The sequence below is a fragment of the Prionailurus bengalensis genome, chromosome A2 (assembly GCF_016509475.1).
Source record: "Prionailurus bengalensis isolate Pbe53 chromosome A2, Fcat_Pben_1.1_paternal_pri, whole genome shotgun sequence".
In the NCBI taxonomy this organism is placed as follows: domain Eukaryota; kingdom Metazoa; phylum Chordata; class Mammalia; order Carnivora; family Felidae; genus Prionailurus; species Prionailurus bengalensis.
This window is the reverse complement of record NC_057348.1, coordinates 121,082,672-121,109,106: the sequence shown is the minus strand read 5'-3', so window position 1 is coordinate 121,109,106 and position 26,435 is coordinate 121,082,672. Positions and strand designations below refer to the sequence as shown.

Genomic DNA, 26,435 nt, shown 5'->3' with positions numbered 1-26,435 from the left:
AAAAAAAACAATAATAAAGTTCTGTGCAGCCACGGGAGCTGCTAGGATCCCTGACTGCTCACTGAGCATACACTGTGGCTGGTGAAGCCGTGTCATCCAGCTGAGCCCCACCCCCACACATCCAGGGAAGATAACCGCATCGGCCCACATCCGTACTGGCAGTTTGAGAGAGCTTCACCAACGTGTTGGCAACTCAGGGTCACCCCTGCCATCGTCAGTCCTTGTAGTGTGTTGCACACGCACCTGCGGAGCCCAGAGACAATAGGCGGGGTGTCTGTGGGCCACATGTGGGCCAAACCCATGTTTGTTTCGCCTGCACGCTATCTTAAGACGATGCGCATTCGGATGCTTTTTGATGGCGTGTGTGCTCTTCCATTCGTCATGGTCCCTACCCCTCTCTGTTCCTGATACCTGCCCCACCTTGCACACGCGCATTCCCTGCTTGGTCCCTGGGGGCACTCGAGTGGTAGCCTCTGGCAGGCGATGCAGAGGGGTCACACACACTGCCAGGGGTTTCACGCGGCTGGCCACCCCCACCCCTCCACCCGCGGCAGCAGAACCATGCCTTCTAGGCAGGACAGGAAGCTGCTGCGTTCCCAGAATCTTCCTCGTTTCCAAGGGCTGTTGCACAGAGAGAGAGAGAGAGCACACGAGTGAGCGTGGGCCTGTTGCCACCCCCGCAGACCCCAGAGCTGGCGTCTCCTGTCGCCTCGTCATCAACTTGCTTCTCCACCGCAGTCCACAGCGCCTGTTGCCACTTCTAATCACACCCAGCCCCGCTCACCACAGCTGCTTTCTTCTCTCCCGGCTTGTGTGGCTTTCATCGTGCCTGTCTTACCGGATGCTCGTGGGGTTGACCTTTGTGGTCTGAACCAATTAGTGGGTGCTTCTCCTTCAGCCCAGCAAGCCACGGATCTCAGCCCCATGCGGTCCCTGGACAGTGGCTCAGCCTCGCAGCGCTGGTGAGCTGGCCCTCAGCCGCGGTGCTCTACCGTCCATCGGTTCTAGATTTGTTTTCTCGAAGGCTTTTTGAGTCCAGGGGGATTCCAGAAGCCTGAGGGATCAGGAAAACGTGGGTAAGTGCAGAGGTGTGGCTTGTCGCCGAAAATCACAGCCTGTGGAGGTGGTCGAAGGAGAGATTACGGTAGACTGGTGCCGGAGGTGGTAAACGCCCTCCCGGGGTGCGTTCCGATGGACAAAGCCAGGATTACAGAGACCATCCAAAAGTGTGCAGGAGGAGGCAGCCCGAGGGAAAGGTGGGTGATGGTGGAAGGCGTGTACACCCACGGGAGTGTGGATGTGTCTATGTGCATGTCTGTGTAGACGGATTAGCATTGAGAGCCGTGGAAAATAAAATCAGGTAGGAGAAAATTATGCAGGGTCTTGAAAGGTAGACAAACTTAGGATCATTGCAGTAGGTAGTTTAGAGCCATTGAAGGGAAGGGGAATTTAGGCCCAGGTATCCAACTATGTAACGACCCAAAGGCAAAGCAGGAATGGAAAGAAATCATCCTAGGAGAGTTTGAAGGCGCACTTGAGAAGCCTGGATGGCTGGCTCCGTTTGAAGGGCCGAACGGAGGAAACTGTCAATGTTGATGCCAAAATTTTGAGCTCAGGGGCATATTGGCACCACTCGTAGGACGGAAAGTTTGAGAGAGCTGAAAAGAGAGAATGAGTTCTGTTTTAGAAGTGACATTTCATCCTTCAGAAAGAGACCTTCCTCCCTCATTTACTGGACTGCTTATGTGGTTGCCAGAGCAGATTTGCGTCTGGAGTGCAACAGAGAAGCCTGGGCAATGAGGACAGACCTCGTACCCACGACCTCGGGCTTCTTAGTCAACAGGACGGCAGGACCAGAAGTTTCCACTAGACATCAAGTGACTGGCGGTCTCTCAGTGAGGGCTCTGGCCAGAATGAGACACACATGAACCAGTTAGTTCAAACGAGGAGCTCAGAAGCCCATTCCTTGATGTGCCTTCAGAGGAACGTTCACATCCTTTTGCTGACAAGGAGGCACAGACTGAATTTGGCCCCATCAGCACACTGGCAGGCAGCCATGTTGTTAAATGGAAACTGACCCACCATAGGAAAAAAATGAAGGGCAAATGATCATTGCACTCCACGTTCCTGGCCAGAGACCCCATCCCGGCCCTCTGTATTCAGAAAACTTTAAAACTTGATCTAGTGAGACCTCATGCGAGACAACTGTCCTGAGGCTGTTTAAACGTCTGCTGTGGGGGCGCCTGGGTGGCTCAGTCGGTTAAGCGGCTGACTTCAGCTCAGGTCACGATCTCGCGGTCCGTGAGTTCAAGCCCCGCGTCGGGCTCTGGGCTGATGGCTCAGAGCCTGCAGCCTGCTTCCGATTCTGTGTCTCCCTCTCTCTCTGCCCCTCCCCTGTTCATGCTCTGTCTCTCTCTGTCTCAAAAATAAATAAAATGTTAAAAAAAAAATTTAAATGTCTGCTGTGACTTCAGGAACATTTCTGCATCCCAAGGGCTTAAATGGGGCTCCCACGGCAGGCAGTGCCTGATGTTTCACAGCATGACTGTGCCCTTGAGTTTCACGCTGGCTGTGGATTTTAGGCCACAGACCCACAACTGTCTATTGGGCCTGCGTAATCCCAGATGTTAGCAGGTAAACCTCACCGTAACAGGACCACTCAGTTCATTCGGGAGCATTTAGCTCTGTTTCCAGGCATTGTGGAAGTCCTAGATGGGTCCCCACGGTCTCTAGCACAGCGAGCAGCTGTTCAGTGCACAGGTTTTGTGCGGGCAGAGCTAATCTGGAGTGCCAGCTTGGCCTCACCAGCTGCTCTGACTGGGGAAAACAAACTAACCTTTCTGGGCCTTGGTCTCCCTGTCACTAAAATGGGGGTCATAATGCCTAGTTCAGAGTGTTGTGGTGATAAATACATTATATATAAAGGATGTGTTAGTTATCTACTGCCGCATGACAAATTACCCCCCAACAGAGTGGCTTAGTATCTCATGGTTTTTGAGGGTCAGGAATTTAGGAGTGGCTCAGCTGGATGGTTCTGGATGGAATTTCTTTTTTAAAAAATCAACTGTTTTTAAGTTTATTCACTTGAGAGAGACAAACAGACAGAGGATGGGTGGGGGAGTGGGGAGAGAGAGAGAGAGAGAGAGAGAGACACACACACAGTATCTGAAACAGGCTCCAGGCTCCAGGCTCCAAGCTGTCAGCACAGAGCCCGACATAGGACTTGAACCCACTTGAACCCATGAAATCATGACCTGAGCCGAAGGTGGATGCTTAAACGACTGAGCCACCCAGACGCCCCTGGATGGAACTTCTCATCCAGTTCAGCCCAATGGCAGCCTGGGCTGCAGTTCATCTGATGGATAGACAGGAGCTGGAGGAACCACATCTAGTGTTGCTCACTATGTTAGGTCGAGAAGTTAGTGCTTAGCAGGATATCTTGGTTCCTCTCCACACAGACCTGTCTACAGGACTTGTAGAGTGTCTTTAGTGCATGGTGACTGGCTTCCCCGAGTGCAATCCATCCAAGGACCAAGGCAGAAGTTTCAATACCTTTTACCACTTAGCCCCAGGAGTCGCACGTCACCACCCCCACTGCATTCTGTTGGTCGTACAGGTCAATCCTGATTCCACACAGAAGGGGACCATGTAAGCCCATGCACGCTGGGAAGTGAGGATCGTGAAGGGCTGCCTTGGATGTTGGCAACCAAAGGGCTTGCCCAACACCTAACTAAATGGCAGCTGCTAAGAGGATTATGATTCTCTGCTTCGTATCATTTCCACAAAGAAAGAACGCTTCCTTGTCTTTTGCTCTAAGGGCCAACCATTTCTTCTCTCCTCTCACGTCTAGTGGCCCACCAGACCCATGGTGATGTCAGGAAGGGCAGCGCCCCGTGGCCTCACTCCAATACCTTAAAGATAAACTCTGAGACTTTTAGCCTCCTCTGTTTCTTTCCTCATTTATGTAATGAGACTCCCTCACAGCACTTCTGGATTTCTCTGATGATTTGAATGCTGTAGCCAGTCATGATTGGCCGGACATAAGCAATTGCTGAAGCAGGAAAGATGCTGACTTCTGGTTTATGGTCCAGCTCTGCTAGGGAGAAAGCAGTGACCCCGATCACCCCCGTGGCAGTGGCAGAGATCGTGCTAGAAATGGAAATGTGTAATTAAAAGGCAACTAAAGAGCAGTGTTTGTCAACAGCAGCCCCAAGTACCCGGTGACTTTCCTTTGCAGGTGCTATGCATTCGATGAGACTCTGGTTGGCTAGTGATAGGATGGTCAATGACACCTCGGTGACAGAAGCTGCCAGTTGTTTTCCAATATCAGTTTTTCTTTTCTTCCATGGTTAGAGAACCGCCAATCATGAACTGGGAACAAGATATCCCAGAATAAAAATTACATTCATCAGGCTCCCTTGACAAAGCTCTGGTCAATGGGATATAGTGGAGGGCATGTATGCAACTTCTGGAGAGGGAGCAGGTATCTCTTCTCTTATTCTTTTCTTCTTGCTGGAATTCTGATGAAATGATTGGAGCTCCAGGAGCCATTTTGGACCATGAGTTGACTTTGGGAATGGAAGCCATTGTGGCAGAGCAAAAAAGAGAATAAAGCTGGGTCCCTAACACCACAGAACTCTCTTCTAACTCTGGGCTGCCTGCCTCTATATCTCTTAAACATTAGAAAGAAATGAACTTTTCATTTAAAAAAATCATTCTTTGTTGTTTTTTTTTCTGTTACTTTACAACAAACCTAACCCCAACTGCCACAGCTTCCTGTTGCCATGGCCATTATTACAGTTCTTGCACATGACCTGCCACCGGGCATGCGTTTACATGTTACTGGAAAGTCTGCAGAAATGATCCCAGGAGGAAAAAGATAAACCATTGTTTATATTTTCATGCAACATTTATTGAGCACCCCCTACTATATGCAAGGCACTGTGAGGGGTTCCAAGATGAATTAAGCCGGGGTGGCTTAGTCGGTTAAGCATCCAACTCTTGATTTCAGCTCAGGTCATGACCTCATGGTCGTGAGATCAAGCCCCATGTTGGGCTCTGAGCTGAGTGCGGAGTCTGCTTGGGATTCTCTTTCTCCTTCTCTCTCTGCTCTTCCCCCATTCACCCGTGAACTCTCTCTAAATAAATAAATAAGCATTAAAAAAAAAGATGAATGGGTCTCATCCTACAGAGCTCACCTACCAAATGACATGGAGGAGGTCAAGCAGCTGTATGTTGAGTTTGTTTTGAGTTTCTCTTCTACCTGGGCCCCCTGTGGCCATCACTTTGTTTCTTCATACATTTCATTCATTCATTCGACACATATATATGAAGAACTTTACCATGTCAGGCATCGTGACAGGTGCTGGCATCATAATGACAGACTAAAGCAGGGGTGGTACATGTCCTCGTGAAGCTAGTGGCCTAGGGTGATGCAGAGCAGTGTGGCTATACTTTGGGTTCCTTTGCCTTAAAAAAAATTATAATAACATTACTTATTTATTCCCAAAATGATACATATTCAATAAGTGAACAGAAGAAAATAATCTCATACAGTTCAGAAACAAATATTGCTAACAGTTTGCTATGTTTCAAAAGCCTTAGTGTAAATATCCTTTTTTCATCTTGGGAATACCTTGTTTTGGGCCTGGCTTTTTTTACTTAATATCATATTGTGAACGTTTCACCATGACAATAAATATACTCCTACAACAGCACTTTGAGAGGGGCCTATGTTTTACACTGAACAGAGCTATGTAATTTATGCAATCCCCTATTGGACGTGTAGTCAGGACTTAATTTTCACAATTATAAAGGGGTACTATAATGAATATTCCTATAGCTACACATTTTGTACACTTAGGCTTATTTCCTTGGGGTAAATTCTTAAAAGTAGAATTGCTAGATCAAAATGTATGTATAGTTCTGGGCCTCCTGGGTGGCTCAGTTGGGTAAACATCCAACGTCGGCTCAGGTCATGATCTCGCGGTTCACGGGTTCGAGCCCCGCATTGGGTCCTGTGCTGACAGCTCAGAGCCTGGAGCCCGCTTCGGATTCTGTGTCTCCCTCTCTCTTTGCCCCTCCCCCACTCACACTCTGTCTCTCTCAAAAATGAATAAACATTAAAAAAAGATTTTTAAAAATGTATGTATAATTCTAAGAGTTGGGTACAAATCTAAATTAACTTTGAGTGGTTAGACAAATATAGTCTCTCCCTCAGAGGCCAAGAGTTCCACTGAATTCTTTTTTTTTTTTTTAATTTTATTTATTTATTTTGAGGGAGAGAGACAGAACCCTAGCAGGGGAAGGGCCGAGAGAGAGAGGGAGAGAGAGAATCCTAAGCAGGCTCTGCACTCACAGGGTGGGGCTTGAACCCACTAACCCTGAGATCATGACCAGAGCGGAAACGGAGTCAGACGCTTAACCGACTGAGCCACCCAGGTGCCCCTCTTTTTTTTTTTTTTTTAATTAATATAATGACTTAGAGAGGACTCCCATAACTTGACGAATCCCTTGTATCTTCACACGATTCCTTTTTCAGACTGCTTTCCTTCCCAGAGGAAAGAGCAGAGCTTCTGGAGAAGTCAGGAATCTGGCCAAGGGCACAGAGACATGGGCCAGGCCTGGGAACAGCAGCCCTAGCAAAAGTCCTCCTCTACAATCAGACCTGTGTGACTCCTACCGAATGTTCTTTGAGCTGATGAAAATGCACATTATGCTCATTCGTGAGGCAGAACGCTCTGATTCAAGCTCTCAACTCCCCTGGCAGCAGTTTAGCAAGGATGGTGTCACATCCCCTTCACTGAATTCATCTTCTCTCCCTTTTCCTCCTCACCCCCATTCTTTGCCACCTGATTATTATTTTCCAAAACAAACAAACAAACAAAAGCTTCCCTGGATTTCCTGTCTTGAAAACGATACGAAGACACGCAGAAAAAAATAAAATAAAAACCACCTCCAAATATTGCTCCTTAGTGATACGACCTCTGTTTGTACATAGGCGAACAGCTTTCCAGATGTCTCTTTGGACATCTCGAAGCTCCAATTATAGCTCCCAATTAGTGTTTAATCTTATAACAAATTCATGAGATGGGCCACATTGCCTTTCTTTTATAATTACGAGAACCGAAGTGCTAGAGATGTCCAGTTACTTGATCGAGGTTATGTGGGGAGCTGGGATTTGATCTCACTCTTATTCCAAAGCCTGTAGGTCTCACCCATTGGGTGATTTCTCCAACTCTCCTGCTTTCCTGTTTCTGTATATGGGCTTGTGTAAATGGAGTCCCTTTATTACCTTAATCATTTCATCCAAAAAGGTGCTGTGAGAGGCACCTGGGTGGCTCACTTGGTCGAGCATCCGACTCTCGATTTCAGCGCAGGTCATCATCCCAGGGCTGTGGATCTGGTTCCTCGCTGAGCATGGAGCCTGCTTAAGATTCTCTCTCTCTTCTTCTGCCCCTCTCCCCGGCTTGTGCTCTCTCTCTCTCTCTCAATCTCGAAAATTAAAAAAAAAAAAAAAAGTGCTATGGGCAAAGATGTTTCGACAGTGGGCTGTAAAGTTTAAATCTTAACCGACTGCTTCCTGAATCTGTGATTTGGTCCTACTTAACCTCAGGCCATTTTCCTCATCCTAATCCTTTAGGATTTCCCAATCCTAAAATGAGGATTATCATCCCTTGAACTTGGTTATGAGCATTGAGTAACACCATATATGTAAAACACCTGCCACACGGTCAACACTCGTTAAATAGCACTTCTCATTATCTTTCCAGGCAAGGAATATGGATCACCATTTGAATGGCAGTTCATTGTGATATGTGGGGGTATAGCATGATACATTTACCACACATTAAATAATGTCTTGCCTTGACAGACGTTACGTTGTCTTTAATTGTCTCGCTTGTCACTAATGTGCATCCCAACATATTCATCTTTGCACATTTGTTCCATTGCCTCTCAAGGATAATTTCTGCAACAAGAATGGGATCCAAATGGATGGATAAGACAAATATACCCTGCAGATGGGTTGTACCAACTCGCTTTAAGAGGGAGTTTCTTCGTGCAGGAAATGGGAGCAGGAAAGTCTCCCCTCCAGTTTCTCGTTCTTCCTTCTCTGCTACCTGTGAGAGGCAAGGTGCTTTCGAGAGGCCTCTACCACCCAACTAATTCTGCTAAAACTCCTCCTTTCTTCCTTCCTTCCTTTCTCAGATTAAAAAAAAAAAAAAAACTTGTTTGGTGGGGCGCCTGGGTGGTTCAGTTGGTTAAGCATCAGACTCTTGGTTTCAGCTCAGGTCATGATCTCACGGTTCATGGGATCAAGTCCCGTGTGGGGCTCGGCGCTGACAGCGTGGAGCCTGCTTGGGATTCACTGTCTCCCTCTCTCTCTCTGCCCCTCCTCCCCCCGCAATAAATAAACTTAAGGGAAGAAAACACTGTTCAGTGTCATAGCCAGGAGCCCCAGACCTTCTGTTACAAAAGGGTAAGATTAAAGGTGCCATCATCAGTGGATAACAAAACAAAACAAATATTGTTGGATCTCAGTTCTGTGGGTCCTGGTGTGTGTGTGTGTGTGTGTGTGTGTGTGTGTTGGATCTATATGGTATGTTTGCACACAGGCAAATACAGATTTGGATGATTTATCTGGAAGAGGGTGTGTGTCTAAGGGATTCATACACACACGCAAATATGTGCGTGTCTACATAGGTGTGTGTGTATGTGTATATGTATCTATGTATGTGTGTGTATATTATATATATAATATATGTAGACACACACATATACATATATATATAATATATATAATATACGTAGCCAAAATTTAAAGCAGAAAAATCTAACCCCTTCTTCTCAAGTTCCAGAGTGGTATTTCCTATAGAAGTATTAAAAAAGGTTTTTGTTGGGGCGCCTGGGTGGCGCAGTCGGTTAAGCGTCCGACTTCAGCCAGGTCACGATCTCGCGGTCCGTGGGTTCGAGCCCCGCGTCAGGCTCTGGGCTGATGGCTCAGAGCCTGGAGCCTGTTTCCGATTCTGTGTCTCCCTCTCTCTCTGCCCCTCCCCCGTCCATGCTCTGTCTCTCTCTGTCCCAAAAATAAATAAACGTTGAAAAAAAAATTAAAAAAAAAAGGTCTTTGTTTTTTTCATGTTTACAAATACATGTTTACAAATGGAATATCAAATGTTTATTTTTCTGATTTTCACAGACATTGCTGATCTCCGTGTGACGTTTTTGTAACAAGCCTGTACCTTAAAACGAGACTAGGTGAGGGCTGCGGTCGGAGGTGGTGGGCAGCCAGAAAGGCATTTGCAATTGATTCGAAGGTGAATACTTGCAGCCAGCCCATTTCCAGGATTCCACGTTAGGTCTACACCCCACCTGTCACTTCCCTGGAAAAACCCTCTGAACACAGAAACTCAGCTCCACCCTTCTTTGACTTCAGATCCATAGGAGAGATATAGAGTGGTTTTCATTATTTTTTAAAATTCAGTTTTACTCTCGATTTCTTAAGGAAAGCAGCCATGCAGGACTGAGTCAGGCCGATGAAGCCGTAACCAAATCATCTGGTTTATCTGCCTGGAGTGAGACTGGGCTCTTTGCAGCAATGCTGTTCCCCAGAGTTTTCTGGTTTGGCGTCAAGCCCCTGGGACAAAGCCTCACAGGGAAGCAGACCGTGCAATTGGGCAGAGGACAGCAACCCCCCCGCCCCCACCTTGTTTTTTTCAATGTAGCGGCATCTGTGGTTCGTGTCAATTCTAATAACGCTCAAGCCATCCCACCCTCCAGCCAAACATTAACAAGGCGGTAAGGTGAGAAGTCCATATTATTTTCATTTTTAAACACTTGGAAGATTTTCAGAAATGCCATGTAAGCTATGGCGGAATCCCCACCACCCCTAATACTTCACCAGATTCAGTGTTCAACCTTCAGTGGAAAAGAGCAACGCATCCGGAGCCCAGTGGTAGTCCCGGCCCTGGTGCTAACCAGCTGTGCGAGGGGGAGCAGCTCCCCACACTCTGCTGTCCCCTCCCCATGGCCACAATACAAGCGTTTTCCAGCTACCTCGTGGAGCAGCCACTGTAAGAACCAACGGAAAACATGAAAGCGTTTTAGAAATCTACAACGCAAGGTATTTATCACAGCTGGCCTGGTTTATGTGAATTGCCTGAGAAGACCTAGAAGGGAGGGGAGAGACGGATTTTATTCAGCTAGCTGCCCTCATCGTCCTCCTGAGCAGACACAAGGCTAATTCTTCTCCGTCCACGCAAGCCGATCGGCACTTACGTACCGCCTGGCTCTTGCTCCAGCTCCTAAGTACCTCCAGGGAAGAAGATTCTATCCCACCCAGGTAATTCATTCCCCAGTTCAGAAATCCTCATTATCTGCGAGTTCTTTCAACGTCTACCCAGAGCCCCTTGCACAGCCAAGTGAATTAATTGCCTCTTATTTTGATCTCGGAGGAGATAAGGATTATCTCCTTCACCCTGGCCTGACCTTGCAGGCTGTTTAGATTCTTGCTCTGCTGCTGTGTTTTCTTCTTCCTCTCCCCAGTGAAGGAAAGCCAAGAATTTATTTTAGATGCTGTTAAGCGGAATATTAAGAATTTATCTTACGTGCAGTTCAAAAGATAATCCGGCAAGAAAGGAAGCGTCAGAAGGAGGCTGAGGATAGGCTTCTGGATAAGGGGAATATTTGCATGTTGCTAACAAAGCCGCCTATGGCGAGGGGTTCTCCTGATGTTGATCACTGAATTCCCATCTAATGCCCAGGAAAGAACCGCCTGGAAGGCAGACAAAAGAAAACAATGTTTCACAGCAAGGACTGGAGCCCTGAAAAGTCTCTTGCCACGGGCCCTGCAAGGGTAGGGGTCCACAGTGCTCTGTTTTCCAGAATCTTCCTTTGTAAGACTTGAGAAGGCTCTAATGGCACTCAGCACAAAAGATTCAGGGGTACATATAACCACCCTCTGTATGTTACAGAAAGAAAAATGCAAAGATATTCTCGTTCTTCCCTTTTGCACCTACAAGAATGAACTCTCTATCAAAGCTCAGGGTGTTTTGTTTTGTTTTGTTTTGTTTTTCCCTCTGGTAGTACTAAACTATTGAAATACATTCCAGCACTGTGATTTCGACAGTGAGGCTCTTATTTTTATTTATGTATTTATGTATGTATGTATTTATTTATTTATTTTTTGCTTTCTGGAACAAAAGGGCTGCTGTCCATAAGGGGGGCCATTTTGAATTTGAGGAGAAAATGGGAAGGGGCAGGCATGGAAACTGCCACCGTCAGAGTCCACGTTGGCTTGTATACCAAGGCAGAAACAGGACTTCTGAGGGTCACCGCTGGCCTCTAATCACGGCCGTAGTAAGGCTTTCCTTGTGGCCGTTGTATGTGAGGGTGAGTCTCCAGGCCCAGAGTCACCTGCAAAGTCTCGGAAGCCAACCATCTTCAGCTATGTCAGCCCCTCAGCCTGTAGATCTGGGCACTAGGCCTGCTCCTGACATTAGTGGGGTCCAGAGCAGCAGCACGACTGGAAACCCCCATCACCCAGCCTGCCCTACCTCTCTTTCCAACCCTGGTTCCATCTTGCAGTGCAGCTCTATCCATGCCTCCTGCCCCCTGCAAAAGGCTGACCTCAGCCACAACCCAGATCCGTCAGGAACAATCCAACCTTAGGAGGATGGATCCAGGGAAGAGATCCACATAGGCCTTGCAAATTACCTTCTAACTCTGTGGGCAGGGAACTCCGAGATTCTGGGTAGCCAGAGCATGTTCTAGAATAGGGATGGGAGTATGAGTTCCAGGAGGCACATCCTCTTGGCCCCCTGGTCAGTTTGCTCTGTGGAGGAAGGACGTACATAGGTAGACAGGGTCTACAGCAGGGGCTTCTAAAACTCACTACACTTGCTGAGTGTAGGCAAGTTGCTTATTCTATCTCTGACTCAAAGTCCCCAATCTGTTAAGTGGAAATTATAGTAACACTTATCTCACCGGCTGTTGTGAGTGAATTCCTACAAAGCACTTAGAACAGTGAGAGCTCTCGGTGAGCACCCAGTGAGTGACAGTCTGTGTTCCAAGCAGGAAACCAGCCACCCACAACTGCGTTCACATCCAGGCCCCTTTAAATACTCTCACCACCGCGCAGTTGCTGTGAACAGTATTCTAGACCAACACTGTCCAAAAGAAATATGATGCAATTAGTAAGGAATTTTAAATTTCCTAGTGATTACATTAAAATTTTTTTTAATGTTTATTTATTTTTGAGAGAGAGACAGAGTGCAAGTGGGGAGGGACAGAGAGAGAGGGAGGCACAGAATCCAAAGCAGGCTCCAGGCTCTGAGGTGTCAGCACAGAGCCTGATGCAGGGCTTGAACCCATGAACCGTGATATCATGACCTGAGCCCAAGTCAGATGCCTAACTGACCGAGCCACCCAGGCGCCCGGACCTAGTAGTTACATTTTTTTTTTTTTTTAAGTAAGAAGAAAGGTGCCTGGGTGGCTCTGTGGGTTAAACATCCGACTTCGGCTCAGGTCATGATCTCACAGCTTGTGAGTTCAAGCCCCGCATTGGGCTCTATGCCGACAGCTTGGAACCTGGAGCCTGCTTCAGGTGCTGTGCCTCCCTCTCTCTCTGCCCCTCCCCTGCTCTCTCTCTCTCTCTCTCAAAAATGAATAAACATTAAAATAAATTTAAAAATGAGAAGAAACAGGTAAAATTAATCTCATAATACATTTAATTTAACCCACTATATTTAAGGTATTGTCATTTCAACATGTAATCACTACAAAAGTTACTACTGACATATTTTACATTCTTTTTTTGTAATAAAGCTTCCAACTTGTGTTTATTTTGTACTTACAGCACATTGCAACGTGGACTGGCCACGTTTCACCTGCCCGGTAGCCACAGGTGGCTCATGGTCAGCTTACTGGACTTGGCAACTCTGGATCGTTGCTACTCCAAGGGTGGCCTGCCACCCAGCCACCCCTGTACCGTCTGGTGGTTCACTAGAAATGCGGAATCTCAAGCCCTGAATCAGAATCTGCATTTCAGCCAGACCCCCAGGTGGTCTACGTACGTATTAAAGTTTGAGCAGCACTATTGGCTGAAGGCAAACTGGGAGCTTGCAGAAAGCAGAAAGGAATGCTCTCCTCTTACCTTTCCTTTTTTGTGCCTCTTCCTCCCTCTGGCTTTCCAGAAGGTGCCAGCCCTGGCTCCCTTTGAGACTCCTCTAGAGAGCCTGAAAAATATGATACCTGGACTCCGCCCCAGAGATCTTGATTTAATCGGTCCTGGGAGGAGCCCGGGCAACAGGTGGTGTTCAAGAAGTTCCACAGGTGACAGTGACGTACACCTGGGCAGAGAGTCACAGGCTAGCCCAACGCCCAAGGCTGTAGCCTCGTTCGGTCCTGCCGTGCGACGGGGTGAATACACCTGAACTCACATCCTAGAGGGCTTTGGAGTAAGACAGGTCGAGCAAAGCAGCTCACGTAAGCAGTCACAGCTCTGTAAGATTGCACAAATACTCCTAATTGTCCCACAGACTCCTAGTAATCGATGCCATACGTGAAAAATAGTATCCCTCGGAGCAGCTAAGGCATTCTTAATTTGGCGGCTGCTGTGCATTCCTAGCTCAGCTGATTGCCCTGGTGTGATGAAATATGGAGGGAATATACAATTCATACATTTATTAAATAATTGCCCTAATAAAAGTACCCCTGTTCAACATATGGATATTGTTGGTCCTTTTCAGGAAACAGTTGTCTATTAATAAATAAACAGATAGTTACTGACTCCCTCCTGCGCCAGACCTAGTGGAGCTGCAACAATGTTTCCACATGACACAGTCTACCTTCAAGGACTGCATCACCTCCTGGGGACCGACAAGGGTCTGCAGTTCAGGACAGTCAAGTCGTATCTGTCCGTCAAGTGTCTCAATCCGCCAAAAGTGGAGATCAAATCTAAAATCTTCATTACCAGGGGCGCCTGGGTGGCGCAGTCGGTTAAGCGTCCGACTTCAGCCAGGTCACGATCTCGCGGTCCGTGAGTTCGAGCCCCGCGTCGGGCTCTGGGCTGATGGCTCGGAGCCTGGAGCCTGTTTCCGATTCTGTGTCTCCCTCTCTCTCTGCCCCTCCCCCGTTCATGCTCTGTCTCTCTCTGTCCCCAAAATAAATAAAAACGTTGAAAAAAAAATTAAAAAAAAAAATAAATAAAATCTTCGTTACCAGTACTTAGGATGTCCGAGGGATTTCCAACATCATCCCTTTTTTATATTATAGTTAGCATTTTTTTTTAGTTTTATTTTTTAAAATTTACATCCAAATTAGTTAGCATATAGCGCCACAATGATTTCAGGAGTAGATTCCCTAGTGCCCCTGACCCATTTAGCCCATCCCCCCTCCCACAACCCCTCCAGCAACCCTCAGTTTGTTCTCCATATTTATCAGTCTCTTCTGTTTTGTCCCCCTCCCTGTTTTTAGATTATTTTTGCTTCCCTTCCCTTATGTTCATCTGTTTTGTCTCTTAAAATCCTCATATGAGTGAAGTCATATGATTTTTGTCTTTCTCTGACTAACTTCACCTAGCGTCATACCCTCTGGTTCCATCCACGTAGTTGCAAATGGCAAGATTTCATTCTTTTTGATTACCGAGTAATACTCCATTATATATATATATATATATATATACACACACACACACACCACATTTTCTTTATCCATTCATCCATCAATGGACATTTGGGCTCTTTCCATGTTTTGGCTATTGTCAATAGTGCTGCTATAAACATGGGGGTGCATGTGTCCCTGCGAAACAGCACCCCTGTATCCCGTGGATAAATGCCTAGTAGTGCAATTGCTGGGTGGTAGGGTGGTTCCATTTTTAGTTTTTTGAGGAACCTTCATACCGTTCTCCAGAGTGGCTGCACCAGCTTGCATTCCCAACAACGCAAAAGAGATCCTCTTTCTCCGCATCCTCGCCAACATCTGTCATTGCCTGAGTTGTTCATGTTAGCCATTCTGACAGGTGTGAAGTTGGTATCTCCTTGTGGTTTTGAATAAATGTAATTTTAAATCATTGAGGGTCCAACTTGATAACTCTTCCCCACTGTTTTGGAATACTGTCTATTTACCATAATAATGAAATGGGCACAGACAGGAAGCATTTTTCATTATGTAAATCACAAACACTGCGAAGGAAGGCTTCTTGGTACTGTACTGCCTTCCAGAATGTGGAGGAGGGGAAAGGAGATGCGCACCTGTTCCTATGCTTGCATTCTCTTGCCCAGTAGGGGATCCGGGAAAGGCAGAAGAGGAGAGAGAAAGGGTGAAGGATCCCAGCTGCAACAGAGCACATCATTATACGTTGCTTGACGTCTCTTTCACTCAGATGGCACCTGGCATTCTTACTGTGACTATAGCTTGCAAAATGTATTTCTTTTTTTTTAATTTTTTTTTAACATTTATTTATTTTTGAGACAGAGAGCATGAACGGGGGAGGGTCAGAGAAAGAGGGAGACACAGAATCTGAAACAGGCTCCAGGCTCTGAGCGGTCAGCACAGAGCCCGACGCGGGGCTCGAACCCACGGACCGTGAGATCATGACCTGAGCCGAAGTCGGCCGCTTAACCAACTGAGCCACCCAGGCGCCCCCAAAATGTATTTCTGCCAAAAGTTTTGTGCAGATGTAAAACAGTGTCAAAAAGCGAGTGAGGAAGGCTAAGGGTAAGGGAGGAAATGTAAGAGAGAAGATGGCTCTGCAAGACTGCTTTGAGGTAGACACAAGAATCAGTGGGCCCAAAATGACAGCTGTTGGAGGCCACATAGATGCTCCATGCACTGCCGAGCACCTACAGTTTTTTCCGGCACTGCCTAGGCTGCCCTCACTGGAAACTGGCCTTCTTCCCAAAGCAAAAAGTCTCATTTGAAGAACCAATCAATCGGACAGCATACTGGTCATTCTACTGTGTTGCATTGAGCCTTAGCGTGGCCACCTTGGGGAACAGAGTAACAGACATCAGGTTGGCTGCTTACAGCCAAAGGGCCTGCCCGGCAGAACCCACGGCTGGAGCTGTACCTGTACCCTCGGCACGCTGGCTGTCCGCCCCACCCCTCTGGCTCCTGCATGCAGCCAGGTGACAGGGACTTGGCAGGCGCCTCTCTGGCTCTGACTTGCAAGCCTTTATCAGGGACCTGCTGCCCGCACTTGACTCTGGGAATGCAGACAGCATGGCCCACGAGACTGTAAATGTCAGGCTGCCATCGGCGGTCTTTCTGTGTGTATCATCGGGAGGGGCAGGGCTGACCTTAAGCAGACAGCGAGCACCATCATGGCAAGCAAAATGGGGACTTGGAGCCAATGGGGTATGATGAAAAGGCCTAACTCCCTTCTGTCCCCATTTTGGGGCACTGGCCTGCTGAGCCCATCTCCCTGGAAAATTGCCTTTGTAATTGCGTGACACCTAGGAGAGCATAATAGCATGTTTCCCCAAGTAGCCTCTCAGTGAAAAGAGACTAAGTCAGGAGCGAGGGAGAGAGAGGGAGGGGCAGGCGGGACACTTTGCCGCTGACACAGGTAGTAGCTGTTTCTCCATCTTCAGATGGCTGCCAAGGTAAGTGAAGCCTTGTCTCGTTTGCTAAACGAAGGGCGAGCAGCTGGGGCGGGCAGACGGGGAGCGGGAAGCCTGGCCGTGATTCAGGCACGCGGGGCTTGCTAAACCAGTGTGTTTTCGAAGGTGGCAGAAAGGGGAAGTGGGAAGAGAATGACTAATAAGGAAGTGATTATGAAATAGGACCTGTCTGCGCCTGGAAGCCCGTGTGACAGCCCCAGGCAGGAGAGGGAGCAAGCCTGTTATTAGGACTGACGAACACACAAGCGCTGCGTCACTCCAGGCTGCGCCACTGCCCCCCATCTAAAGCCCCGTGCAAGTGTCCCTGCTGCCTCGGGAGTGGGCCACACAGGGACAAAGTACTGTAGACCGACACAGGACCTGCTCTGTCAGAGCACGTGCGGAAGAGGCCTGACACGAACAGAACCGAAGGGACACAAAACGAAAGGATCAGGAGCCTAATTAGAAAGAAAATACAGCAACATCGCAGAAAACGCCAATTAAAGGGGGGAAATCCATGGTGTTCTACCTCCCCAACGAAGGTATTTTCCTCTTGCAGAAGCTCTTCTAGCCTTGCCCGCACACACACATTTCTACAAAATTTTCAGCGTGCTCAGAACTTCGTGCTGCCTTTTCCATGTGTCCCCATTTATAAACAGTTCCCAGTGTTACTTTATACTCTTCTTATTGCTGGTAATTGCTATAAAAGAGTCCACCATTTGCTGAAATAGTCCTCTATTCTGTAGTAGGTTGCTTTCTTTGTAACAACAGCTTTATCGAGATGTAACACCGTTGAAGGGCACAGTAGTTTGGAGTAACTTTTACACAATCATCAAGTAAAACAGGCTGGGAACGTTTGCCATTACTGTTAGGAGAGGTTCCTGTTCTCCGAGAACGCCATGGAAGAGTGCAAAGGAGGAGAGGCAGGATTTTTCTCCAACCCCGTGTCGCTCTCCAGTTATTACCTAGTTATTGCCTCCTTTATGGCGAAACTTGGCAGCGTGCTTACATTTACTGTCCATCCCTCCTCACTTGGAGTTGACTCTTAGAACCGAGCTTCTGATCTTATCCCCCCTTGAAAACGCTCTCCCCGGGGTCACCAGCTCTTCGGCCCCCACCTTATTTGACCTATCGGCTGCATTTCTCTCTTAACCACTTCCTTCTTTAACCCGTCTTTTCCCTACATGCATTGAGTAGGATAGATATTGATTCGCCACATTTAAGAGACCTAAAGAAAAATCATTGCCTAAAAAGTGTAGGATTTCACTTCCTTTTCATGCAAACACTGGAGTCGGTAATTTGGCTCTGCTCTGTGACACGGTCAGAGGCCCCGGTTTTTTACATCTTCTTGCTCCAACATTCCTGGCTCTTTCCCATGTGTGCATGGTCCACGATGGCTCTTCACCGCTGCTTCATTCCGCCATTGGAAAAGGTGGAAAGACCGGGGAGAACGTGCCCCTTCCCTTTCAGAGAAATCACCTGTAGTCGCGAACACTTCTTTTTTTTTTTTTTTAAATTTTTTTTTTCAACGTTTATTTATTTTTGGGACAGAGAGAGACAGAGCATGAGCGGGGGAGGGACAGAGAGAGAGGGAGACACAGAATCGGAAACAGGCTCCAGGCTCTGAGCCGTCAGCCCAGAGCCTGACGTGGGGCTCGAACTCACGGACCGCGAGATCGTGACCTGGCTGAAGTCGGACGCTTAACCGACTGCGCCACCCAGGCGCCCCAGTCGCGAACACTTCTGTTCCGATCCCATTAGCTTGAACATAGTCATATGTAGCTGCCACAGAGGCTGGGAAATGTAGCCTTCAGCTGGATGAACATGAACCCTGTCAAACACTCTACCACCATGGAAGAGAGAACAGATGTTGGATCCACCCATGTGGATGTCATACCCACCCATGTGACTACTACCACCCAGACTTCTTCTATGTATTTAGGGACATAATGATATTTTTTAAAGATGGGATCATACCGTATATGTGTGTTGGTAAACAGACTCCCCCTTCCCCTCGTTAGTGTATCGTAAAAGTCTGTGTCAATAAATACCCTTAAATAACATGACTTTTCATGTTAGATAATGGACTAGCATATGTGTATGCCATAATGCCCTTTATTAACCGTTAGGTCATTTCAGTTTGTCCTTTATGAGTAATATGAGGATGGACGTTCTTGTGATTTCTTTAAAATCAATTTCCTGATGTGGAAACGCTGGACCAAAAATCATTCTGATAGCTTTTACTACATATTCTCCTCCAGATCCGGCTTTTCTTTAGTCCTAATGCTCAGTTTTTCAACAAACCTGATTCAAGTGAAAGCCCTTTGTTAATTTAAGTGATTAGATTTTTTTCTACTGGATTGAGATGTAATTACATATGATGAACTACACCCTTTTAAAGTGTGCGCTTTGGTGACTTTTAACAGGAATACACATGTGTAGAAATCACAGCCACGATTAAGATATAGAACATTTCCACTGCCCCCCAAAGTCTCCTTATGCCCCATGTGGTAATTTCCTCCTCCACCCCTGGGCTCCACATTGCTGATCTGTCTTGTCACCGCACAGATTAATTTACATTTTCTAGAATTTGATATAAATGGCATTATATAATATGTACCCTTTTGCTTCTGGCTTCTTTGACTCAGTGTAATGACGGATATCAGCAGCGTGTTCCCTTTTATTGCTAGCAGTGTTCTGCCTCATAGATATGCCCTATTTATCCACTCACCCACTGATGGACATTTGTGTTGTTTCCAGTTTTTAGCTCATATGAATAAGACTGCTCTGAACATTTGTGTCCTGGTCCTTGTGTGGGCATTCGTTTTCGTTTCTCTTGTGTAAATACCTAGGAGTGGAAGGACAAGGTCATACGGTAAGTGCATGTTGAATTATCTAAAATATTTATTCATTAAACAGACATTCTTAGAGCAGTTTCACCAACACTGAGTAGAAAGAACAGAGTTCCCATATAACTCTATGGCCACGCACCACAGCCTACCCCTTATCAACATCCCTCACCAGGGTGGTATATTTGTTGCAATCGATGAGCCTACATTGACACATCATTACCAACCAAAGTCCATAGTTCACATTAGGGCTCACTCTCGGTGTTGTACATTCTATGGATTTCGACAAGTGTATAATCACACGTATCTACCATAGTGTCATACAGAATAATTTCACTGCCCTAAAAATCCTCTGTCCTCCTACTATTCATCCCTCCTTTCCCACTGGCCCCTGATGATCACTGATCTTTTCACCATCTCCATGGTTTTGCCTTTTCCAGAATCTCATATAGTTGGAATCGTACAGTATAGAGCCTACTCATATTGGCTTCTTTCACTTAATCTGTCATGAAGTCTTCATAGCTTGATGGCTCCATTCTTTTCAGCACTGAATACTATTCCATTGTCTGGATGTACCGCAGTTTATACATCCATTTACCTACTAAAAGACCTTGATTGCTTCCGAGTTTGGGCTATTATGAGTAACGATGCCAGATGACTTTTCAGCTCATTTGACTTACAACCAAAGAACACAATTTCTGGATCATATGTTAAGAGTATGTTTAGTTTTATTTATTTATTTTTTTTAATTTTTTTTCAACGTTTTTTATTTATTTTTGGGACAGAGAGAGACAGAGCATGAACGGGGGAGGGGCAGAGAGAGAGGGAGACACAGAATCGGAAACAGGCTCCAGGCTCCGAGCCATCAGCCCAGAGCCCGACGCGGGGCTCGAACTCCCGGAACGCGAGATCGTGACCTGGCTGAAGTCGGACGCTTAACCGACTGCGCCACCCAGGCGCCCCAAGAGTATGTTTAGTTTTATAGGAAACTTCCAAGTGATCTTCCATGTAGGTCTACCATTTGGCATCATCAACAGCAGAGAATGAGAATTCTGTCTCTCCACATCCTCCCCAACATTTGGTGTTGTCGGTGTTCTGGATTTTGGCCATTCTCATAGGTGTGAGGTGGTATCTTATTTTAAGTTGCATCTCCCTAATGAAGAAAGATGTGGAGTATCTTTTCATATGTTTCTTTGCCATCTGTATGTATTCTCTCTCTTTTTTAAAAAAAATGTTTATTTTGAAAGAGAAAGAGAGAGTGGGGGAGGGGCAGAGAGAGAGAGAGAGAGGGAGAGGGAGAGAATCCCAAGCAGGCTCTACGCCGTCAGTGCTCAAATGACTGACCACCCACAGGCACCCCGTATTTGTATGTATTCTTTGGTGAGGTGTCTTTTCAGGTTTTTCTGCTGAGATTTTAATCAGGTTGTTGGTTTTCTCATTTTTGAGCTTTAAGGGTTCTTTGCATATTTTGCATAATAGTCCCTTATCAGATATGTCTTTTGCAAATATTTTCTCCCAGTTCTGTGGCTTTTCTCTCATTCTCTCAACACTGTCTTTTGCATAGCATGCATTTTTAATTTCCATAAAGTCCAGCTTACCAATGACTTCTTTCATGTACCTTTGGTGTCGTATTTAAGAAATCATCGTCATACCCGAGGTCATCTAGATTTTCTCCTATATTATCTCCTAGGAGTTTCATAGGTTTGCATCCTACATTCAGGTCTCTGATCCATTTTGAATTAATTTTGGTGAAGAATATAAGGCCTGTGTCTAGATTCGTCTTTTTGCATGTGGATGTCCAGTCATTCCAGGACCATTTGTTGAAAAGACTATCTTTTGCATATTGTATTTGCTTCCATTCCTTTGTCAAATATCAGTTCATTGTATTTATGGGAGTCTGCTTCGGAGCTCTCGGTTCTGTTCTATTGATCTATTTGTCTGTTCTTTCAGCAATACCACACTTACTGTAGCTTTATTAAAAAACTAGGGGCGCCTGGGTGGCTCAGTCGGTTGAGCGTCCGACTTCGGCTCGGGTCATGATCTCACAGCTCATGAGTTTGAGCCCCGCGTCAGGCTCCGTGCTGATGGCTCAGAGCCTGAAGCCTGCTTCGGATTCTGTGTCTCCCTCTCTCTCTGCCCCTAACCCACTCGCATTCTGTCTCTGTCTCTCTCAATAATAAATAAACATCAAAAAAAAACCTTTTTTAAATAAATAAATAAAAGTCTTGAAGCTGGGGAGTGTCAGTTCCCCGACTTTGTTCTTCTCCTTTAGTATACTATTGGCTATTCTGTTTTCTTTGGCCTTTCTGCATAAACTTTAGAATCAGTTTATTGATATCTACAAAATTAACTTGCTAGCAAATGTATTTAATGCCACCGAACCATATCTTTAAAAACGGTTAAAATGGTAACTTTTATGTTACATATATTTTACCATCACAAAAGAAATAAAGGAAAGAAGAAATAGAGCGTATAGGAGATGAAAACATTTTCCTTGCCCTTCTTAGGGTCCCTGGAATTAAAGTAACAAGGACAGGTTAACAGAAGAAATGCACATAAATTTAAGTGTTACGTGACATGGGAGCCTTCATAAGGAAATGAAGATCCAGAGGAACAATTAGACCTGAGTATTTTTATGCTAGGTTTGATGACGAGTGGACAATCGCGGAGGAATAGGATAGGTTAATATGTTGAGGTAAGTATAGTAAACTGGGGAAAAATTAACAAGACCTGTTTGGGGGGATTCTTTTTATAAGGTTGTTCCTTTCCTCCAGGTGTAGGGAGGGTACCTCTCACATGCGAGTTTTACGACCAGTTTCAAGGAAGAAGGGTGGCGGAGGGGAGGGGAGTCAGAGTGACCTTCCTGCTTTTGCCAGTTTCTCAAACTCTTTCGGCTTAAAATATATTCAAAATGCCGATATTTTGGCATTCTGTATTTTGGGATAGCATGTCCTGATCCCCAGCAAGGGCAAGAGAGAGAAAGGGGAAGGAAGAGAATAAGGAAAGCAGGCAGGCACACATCTGGGAACGGTCCTACGTTCCAACACAGCAGCAGAACGTGGTGTCACAAAAGTCTATGAAAAACTAAAGCAGCGCGTCTTCAGCCCTAAAACTGCGAATTCTCAACCCAAGAGGAAGTGTTTCATTTCGTTTCATTTGCATATTAATGCAATGCAAATAGCAGGAGGGTAGGACGGGAATGGGGGAGAAAACGCCACCAGCCAGTGAAACACTTGGTTGCAAAGTTGAGCACAGCACGTCAGTGTGAAGGGCGTGAAGGTAACAGACGAGGAGCCATAAGGTCTGGTAAAATACAGTCAGCTTATTCCAAAGATCCGAGGACAGACAGAAATGTTACAACAGACAGACAGCAGCAGGCTCGGTGGGCGTCAGGACGAGACAGGTCAGAGTTCAACTGAGGTGCTGTCCGTGACCGTGGCAGGCAGCGATGTGCGAGGGGGGAACACACCGGCTGGGAAAGCCCCCACGCGCTGCCCGGAAAGGAGCGCTGGAGTGAACACAAGGTTTCACATCTGCCCTGGAAGAGGGCGCAGAAAATTGGAACACACCCTTAAAAACTCACACTGCATGAACTGGTGGTTTGTTTCTGCACCCAGCTCTGTTGAAGACTGGAGTGCTATTTAGGTGTCTTTTTGCCCAAAAAGAAAAAAAAAAAAACCAGTTTTGTTTTGTATTGGCGAGGCCAGAACAAAGACTTCTCTCTGAGATACTTCCGGCATTGTCTTCAGATGCTGTCTCTCGGGGTCTGCCCGGTTCCAATTGTGGACAGAATGTGTATTAGATGCTGTGCGCTTCCTGGCTGCGTTGGCCTTCCTCTTTCCCAGCAGCCATCTCCCACCCCCACCGCCCACCCCCGAGCTGGACCCTGCTTCTCATCCGTCTCTCCCTGCCATGCACCTGTTCTGGTGTTCTGTTCCACCCAGCCCTCACTACAAACGTAGAGAGAGAAGACTGGAGATTAAGGAGGTGCAAGGCAGTGGAAAGTATACCTTGAAGAAGCCGCAGACAGAAGAGGGCAGGGGTCTGATGATGGTGGCGGCGTGGGGGAGAATGGGCCATGTCCGCCAGAGGCGAGGGATGGGGAACCACCTACTGCATTTTTGGACTGGTACTATTCCCTCTCTTCAGTTTCTTTCCCTTCAATGATAGTCACGTCCGGTTCATTCTCTCCTGGGGTCCGATTCTATGCAAGGTGACTATCTTAGCTCCCTAAGGCTGTCCTAACAAACTACTCCAGACTGGGTGGCTTAAAACAACCGAAATGTATGCTCTCATGGTGCTGGAGGCTGGAAGTCTGAAATCCAGGTGTCGGCAGCGTTGGTTCCTCCTGTGGACTCTGAGAGGGAATCGGCGCTCAAACTGGGGGTTCGGGGATCCTGGAGGAACGAAGGATAGCTTAGGAGAATTTCAACATTTTCTCTTTGCGCTTCAATAAAAACCTTCAAGCACACGTACGCAAACAAACTCGTCCGGGTCACCTGGATGGACACGGGAGAACTGAATGCTGCTCACAACTTCAGCAGAGGTTTTTTTGCTCTTGCGTTTCTTACCTTTTGGGGGTGTCTTGAAATGCTGTTTGGCCGTCACGGGCTGCTGAGGAACAGGTGTAAGTCACAGAGGAAGAGGTCCCAGAGCAAATCCCACAGAGGCTGGCAGCTTACGCACATGGGAAGAGCCAGGAGAGTGGAGTTGGGAAGCCCAGCTCAGGTGACAGGGGACTGCCATTCACCGCCCCCCCCCCCCCCCCCCCCCGACCCTGCGGTCCTGCAGGACTGGCTCTTCCAGCCTTTCAAGAGGAGCGGGAGCCAGCGCATTTTAGGTGTAATGTCTTCATTCTTTTATAACAGCAGCTAATTGGAAAAAATGAATCCTATGAGGGTCAGGTGAAACACGTCCATCCACGGGCCACACGTAGCCTACAGCCCTCCAGGTTACAACGTCCAGACCCGAGAAAGGTTGTCGGCAAGTTGAACCATCGCGCGGCACATGGTGGGTTCGGGATGCCCGGCTCAAAAGAACCCCGTCCTAGAAACTGGTGTTTCAAGAAGCCGAATTAATTTCAGCAAAATAACAGCATTAATCACAAGAGCCAACTTTAGTTCTGTTGGTTTTTCTCGACTGGTACTCTTGCCTGTGGTCGTATAGTTGTAAAGAGTGTATTTATCGATATTTAAGAAAGGTCCTCATTTCAGTAATTTAAATCAGTGGTGGGAATCTGTGGGATATTGTCATTTTCGAGTCCAAGAAATCACGTCCTATCTTCTCTAACCTTCACAGAAATCCTTAGGAATATGCGTTATGATTCCCACTTCATAGGCGAGAAAATAGACTCAAAGAGGTTAAGCGAGCGTCCCAGACTCACACAACTAATTCCAGGCAGCGCTGGGATTTGAACCCAGGCAGCGCTGTCTCCAAAGCCCACGGTTTCAATACCGACTCCCTAATTAGCAGTGCTGGGCTTGTGAATGACGCTGTGACTCTCCCACCTGAGTCCTCCTACCCTCTGAAGATTTAGGGTAGACAAGGGGACTGGTCAAGACTCGGACATCCGGGATTCAGGTCTCCGAGGGACGATTTCAGAAGGGCTTAAGAGGAATCTGTGATCAGAACAGGTATCAACGATCTCTCAGTTCCGCCGCTGGTCATCTTGAGCTTTATGGCCTGCAAATCCAACCACCACTTATAATTTTGTTTTTATGGATAAATATCACACCAGTTCCAACAAACATTTGGAACCAGCCGAATGTAATCTAAACTGCTTATGGTCAGATCAGGTCTGTGGCTGATCACGAATCTGCTGAGAAGATGGTATTGAAGTCCCTTATGGGTGGATTAGTGTTCTCTCTGACTCATGTCCCACACTGCCCCCCCCCCCCCAGCTTTGTCTGCTACTGCATGAAGGGCCTGGAATCAGAAAAGTTTAGTATAGGCTCATCAGCGCACCTGGGCAGCGGGACCTGAAAGACGGTACGTACTTGGCCAAAGACACTACCCCATGCGCGGGGGAGAAACCGGGCAGGAAGTGCAGTAAAATTTTAGCAGTGGTTGTCTCTGGGCTGGTAGCATTGTGGGAGATTTAAATTTTCTTCTTTATGCTTTTCTACGATATCAAAACAATGTATTGCTTTTGATATGAAGAAAAATTATTTTTGGATGAAAGAGAAAGGCATCGATGAAAAAAAAAAACAAAACAACTCACTCCTGGCAGTGGGGAAGGCACACTATTGCCACACACAGCCATCTGTTACGTCTTTCTAAGTGTCCCCCAGTGGAAGAAGACAATAGGAGTCACAGATTGGATTTGGAGTAAAATTTGGACAATTGTGATGGCTGGATGCGTTCCAAGGCACTTGTTAAAGATGTAGGCAGCGACACACGTCTTTGTTTCTTCCCCATCGACTCCTATCCAGCTGAGCACTTACTCCTCCCTCCTTCCCCCCACCCAAGTCTGGGCTCTTTCCCCTCCTTCAAGGGACTGGCACTTGAAAGGGAAGTGTGTGTGGTCCCCCAAAATAAAGGTGGTGCCTTCTCCTTAATCCACTGTGGTTGTCCTGGGCGGAAGGCCCCTTCTGCCACGGGCATTGGTTCTGTACCCTTGGTGGGCACCTCTCCACACCGTAGGCGGCCGTCGTGTGAGCGTATGGGCACCTCCTCACTGACACGGGCCCTGCCTCGAACCCTTCTGCAAGCCATCAGTGGCTCCTTGTCTCAGGTACTAACATAACTTCCCGCTGGGGACCCATGCCCCCCACATCCACATCCTCCTTTTAGTATTGAGTCTGCAACCCCTCCCAGCCCTTCAAAGCCCCCCCACCTCCCATCTCAAATTCCCAGTCTCCACCTCCCTGCTCCAACCCTTCCCCATTTCAGGTAACTCCCAGCCCTCCTTAGAAGGGCCCCCAATGACCAAATTGACCAAATAGAGACCCGCGTGGGGGTTGCCTTTTCAGCAGCCTTTAAACCA

The 26,435-nt window shown here is 46.9% G+C and overlaps 1 long non-coding RNA gene across 1 annotated transcript; it reads right to left on the bottom strand.

Annotated features, from left to right (window-relative positions):
• Positions 1 to 1,405: 1,405 nt before the first annotated feature.
• Positions 1,406 to 7,420, bottom strand: LOC122488061. Its single transcript, XR_006298552.1, has 3 exons — positions 7,295 to 7,420; positions 5,343 to 5,469; positions 1,406 to 1,658 (listed from the first exon to the last, which is right to left on the bottom strand). It is a non-coding gene; the product is annotated as an uncharacterized LOC122488061 (long non-coding RNA).
• Between the last annotated feature and the right edge of the window lie 19,015 nt (positions 7,421 to 26,435).